A 5428-nucleotide genomic window follows, 5' to 3' on the forward strand; every position below is an offset into this window, starting at 1 on the left:
GAATGCAGAAACTCCCTCTCATCGAGGAATGCATTGGTCTGATAGGAAGACAAATGAGAAGTGAGTACAAATGATGCAGTGTGTAAAGTTCCTCTGGTCATGGATACTGTGTTCATGAATATTTCTGTCTCTTTTTTTGACTATAGGAAACTTTCTTCACAACTTCTCACTGAGATTTCCCAAAGGCCAGCTTTTGACATGCTGTTATGTAATTTCGTTGAAAGAGTTCCTGGAAGCTTTGGATGCTGCGTTGCATGAATAATCCAAGACAGATAACGAAGTGTGAGTAAACAAAGTGCAAAGAGCTTTGGAGGACTAAGGAAACAACCTTGTAAATCTTCAAGCATCAGTGAAACTTCAAATCAGGCAGAAAAATGAAGTGTAAAATGAGTGTTCCCAAACTGAACCCTACAGCATGAAATAAACTCCACACAATATGTCACAATACAGAGTTGGCTGATGAAATTACTCAAGCAATACCCAGAAACCCACACTCCAAATGCTGGCATTTGGTCAACATTGAGGTCAACTCGTAGTAGTAATGTTACCCAAATAAATGTTTCCCTCTTCGTCGTTTCGAGACATCAACAACAGCTGCAAAAACACATGGACTGCATTTCAAAATAGCAATGGATTTTGGACTGGAGTGTTGGGAAAGACCTGTTTTTGTCTTTTTTTCTTTTTTTTTAACACTGTCCTTGTTACACATTGTTACTATAGAAATAACAGTAAATTATACACAATTACAAGCAACTAACAAGCACTAGCCTAATCTAAACCCAAACCCTAAAGTAAATATATTTTGTTAATTAAAATTACTCCATACTTAAAACAGACCTATATTGCCCCTTTCACAAGATGTAATACAAGTCTCTGGTGTCTCCAGAATGTGTCTGTGAAGTTTCAGCTAAAAATACCCTCAAAATTTATTATAGCTCGTCAAATTTGCCCCTATTTGTGTGTGAGCAAAAACAAGCCGTTTTTGTGTGTGTTGGTCCTTTAAATGCAAATGAGCTGCTGCTCCAACAACAGCTCAACAACAACAAAGCTGGAGGATCTCACGCAGCCAAAATGAGGAAAGTGTTCAGCCTTACATTGTTCAAACCGGAGTCGACACTGATGGAGAGACTCAGGAAGAAGTTACAACTTTTAGACGTTTCTGAATGGTTAGTGGATAAATTGATGTAGTTGCTGTGGAGTTGATTCAACTCATCCACTAGCATGTGCGTCATGTTCATCTTTTGTGCAAAAACCCGTATGCATTGTGTACCTGTTACAGATCCATACACACCAGGCTAATGTTTATGACTGCTATCAAATGCTGTGAATGGTCTAATATTTTTTCCAAAATATCGCTTGGACAGAAACGCTCCTTTTTTAGCAAACAAGCTTTCCAGGGTCAACTTCAGGCTATCCAAGCTAACGAGACTCTAAATAGTGTTCAGTGCTTGTCTGTGCAGCCAATGAAAGAACAGTTAGCCTGCTTTGCTCGAACTTTTGCCATGGCGTAAGAACTAGTTCACCGTTTCACTTGCGAAAACAAAATGGCGGTGCCGTGGGTGGAAACATGCAGATTAAAGGGCGGTAATATTATAATAAGATCCTCTTCCTATGTCACATGGGGAGCGAAATCTGAGCAGCTTGCAAAGAAAGGCTTACCGGGTTACTGGGTTGTCCTTTTTCACATTTCTGGGTTGGTAGATGCACCGGGGACCCAATTATAGCACTTAAACAAAGAAAAATCTGATTTTCATCATATGTCCCCTTTAAAATAAAGTACAAAAAACAACTCAAGTTGGGATGAAAATGGTCAAACCCAGCAATTGGGTTGTTTTAACTCAGCAGTTGGGTTAAATGTTTGCTAGGTAACCCTAACTCAACTATTGTTTAACAATTACAATTACTGCTTAAAATGAACCCAAAATATTTTGGAATTGAACATTTATTAATATGTTTAATAAATAATAATTAAACAATAAACATTTATTAAATTGCTTTTTAATAAATGTTCACCTTTTGATTATTATTGTTGCCTCTAGTAATTATGTGTCTGATTTTTAATTTCCAACCTATTTTGGGTTCATTTTAAGCCAGACATATAGTCATTTTTAAACAATAGTTGAGTTAAATAAAACTGCCCAAGAAGTTGGTGAAACATTTAACCCAGTCACTGGGTTAAAACAACCCAATCGCTGGATTAAATCAACCCAAACGGTGGATTAAAACAACCCAATCGCTGGGTTAAAACAACCCAATCGCTGGGTTAAAACAACCCAATCGCTGGATTAAAACAACCCAATCGCTAGACTAAATCAACCCAAACGTTGGGTTAAGACAACCCAGTCGCCGGGATAAAACAACCCAATCGTTGGGCTAAAACATCCCAATCGCTGGATTACAACAACCTGCTGGGTTAAAACATCCCAATCGCTGGGTTAAAACAACCTGTTGGGTTAAAACGTCCTAATCGCTGGGTTAAAACATCCTGCTGGGTTAAAACGTCCCAATCGCTGGGTTAAAACAACCTGTTGGGTTAAAACATCCCAATCGCTGGGTTAAAACAACCTCCTGGGTTAACACGTCCCAATCGCTGGGTTAAAATAACCTGTTGGGTTAAAACATCCCAATCACTGGGTTAAAACAACCTGCTGGGTTAAAACGTCCCAATCGCTGGGTTAAAACAACCTGTTGGGTTAAAACATCCCAATCGCTGGGTTAAAACCACCTGCTGGGTTAAAACATCCCAATCGCTGGGTTAAAACGTCCCAATCGCTGGGTTAAAACAACCTTCTGGGTTAAAACGTCCCAATCGCTGGGTTAAAACAACCTGTTGGGTTAAAACGTCCTAATCGCTGGGTTAAAACAACCTGTTGGGTTAAAACGTCCTAATCGCTGGGTTAAAACAACCTGTTGGGTTAAAACGTCCCAATCGCTGGGTTAAAACAACCTGCTGGGTTAAAACATCCCAATCGCTGGGTTAAAATAACCTGTTGGGTTAAAACATCCCAATCGCTGGGTTAAAACAACCTGTTGGGTTGAAACAACCCAATCACTGGGTTAAAACAACCTGCTGGGTTAAAACATCCTAGTCGCTGGGTTAAAACAACCCAATCGCTGGGTTAAAACAACCTGTTGGGTTAAAACGTCCCAATCGCTGGGTTAAAACCACCTGCTGGGTTAAAACATCCCAATCGCTGGGTTAAAACAACCTGTTGGGTTGAAACAACCCAATCACTGGGTTAAAACAGCCTGCTGGGTTAAAACAACCTGCTGGGTTAAAACATCCTAGTCGCTGGGTTAAAACGTCCCAATCGCTGGGTTAAAACAACCTGTTGGGTTAAAACGTCCCAATCGCTGGGTTAAAACAACCTGCTGGGTTAAAATATCCCAATCGCTGGGTTAAAACAACCTGTTGGGTTGAAACAACCCAATCGCTGGGTTAAAACAACCTGCTGGGTTAAAACATCCCAATCGCTGGGTTAAAACAACCTGTTGGGTTAAAACATCCCAATCGCTGGGTTAAAACATCCCAATCGCTGGGTTAAAACAACCTGCTGGGTTAAAATGTCCCAATCGCTGGGTTAAAACAACCCAATCACTGGGTTAAAACAACCTGCTGGGTTAAAACATCCCAATCGCTGGATTAAAACAACCCAATCGCTGGGTTAAAACAACCTGCTGGGTTAAAACGTCCCAATCGCTGGGTTAAAACAACCTGCTGGGTTAAAATGTCCCAATCGCTGGGTTAAAACAACCTGCTGGGTTAAAACGTCCTAATCGCTGGGTTAAAACAACCTGTTGGGTTAAAACGTCCCAATCGCTGGGTTAAAACAACCTGCTGGGTTAAAACATCCCAATCGCTGGGTTAAAATAACCTGTTGGGTTAAAACATCCCAATCGCTGGGTTAAAACCACCTGCTGGGTTAAAACATCCCAATCGCTGGGTTAAAACGTCCCAATCGCTGGGTTAAAACAACCTTCTGGGTTAAAACGTCCCAATCGCTGGGTTAAAACAACCTGTTGGGTTAAAACGTCCTAATCGCTGGGTTAAAACAACCTGTTGGGTTAAAACGTCCCAATCGCTGGGTTAAAACAACCTGCTGGGTTAAAACAACCTGCTGGGTTAAAACATCCCAATCGCTGGGTTAAAATAACCTGTTGGGTTAAAACATCCCAATCGCTGGGTTAAAACCACCTGCTGGGTTAAAACATCCCAATCGCTGGGTTAAAACAACCTGTTGGGTTGAAACAACCCAATCACTGGGTTAAAACAGCCTGCTGGGTTAAAACAACCTGCTGGGTTAAAACATCCTAGTCGCTGGGTTAAAACGTCCCAATCGCTGGGTTAAAACAACCTGTTGGGTTAAAACGTCCCAATCGCTGGGTTAAAACAACCTGCTGGGTTAAAATATCCCAATCGCTGGGTTAAAACAACCTGTTGGGTTGAAACAACCCAATCGCTGGGTTAAAACAACCTGCTGGGTTAAAACATCCCAATCGCTGGGTTAAAACATCCCAATCGCTGGGTTAAAACAACCTGTTGGGTTAAAACATCCCAATCGCTGGGTTAAAACAACCTGCTGGGTTAAAATGTCCCAATCGCTGGGTTAAAACAACCTGCTGGGTTAAAACGTCCCAATCGCTGGGTTAAAACAACCTGCTGGGTTAAAATGTCCCAATCGCTGGGTTAAAACAACCCAATCACTGGGTTAAAACAACCTGCTGGGTTAAAACGTCCCAATCGCTGGGTTAAAACAACCTGCTGGGTTAAAACGTCCCAATCGCTGGGTTAAAACAACCTGCTGGGTTAAAACGTCCCAATCGCTGGGTTAAAACAACCTGCTGGGTTAAAACGTCCCAATCGCTGGATTAAAACAACCCAATCGCTGGATTAAAGCAACCCAATCAGATTTTTTAGAGTTTTCAGGGTTTTCAACACAGCACAAGGGTTAAGTTTATTAGTTTGTTTATGTTAAAACTGTGTAATCCAAATGGATGGAAATTCTATATGCAATTAAAATACATAAACCTTAAATTTAGGCCTAAATATATATATTTTTTTTTTGAGAGGCAAAAACCTCTGAAAACAACCAAACGGATACAGAATGAAACGCCTCAACCAGTCAAAATCTATTTTTAGACTCGGTTGAAGTTGTTCATTCTGCATCCGTTGTTTTCAGATGTTGTTTTCTTCTCATCCCAAAGACGAAAATGTTTTCAGTCACACAGAATCTCGTAATTCCATTTTACAGCTGATCCACAAACGTGCGCACATGCAAACCCAAGCAAACGGCAGATGTTCGCAGAGCTTCCCATCCAACCTCACACAGCAGTTTGTTGTGCTGTTTCAATGAAACGTGCAAATTTGACCAGCTAACGCTCGAGGCGGAGAAAAACCCAGGCCTTTTTATTTCTCGGCTGAAAACAC

The sequence above is a fragment of the Chanodichthys erythropterus genome, chromosome 19 (genome assembly GCF_024489055.1).
Source record: "Chanodichthys erythropterus isolate Z2021 chromosome 19, ASM2448905v1, whole genome shotgun sequence".
NCBI lineage: Eukaryota > Metazoa > Chordata > Actinopteri > Cypriniformes > Xenocyprididae > Chanodichthys > Chanodichthys erythropterus.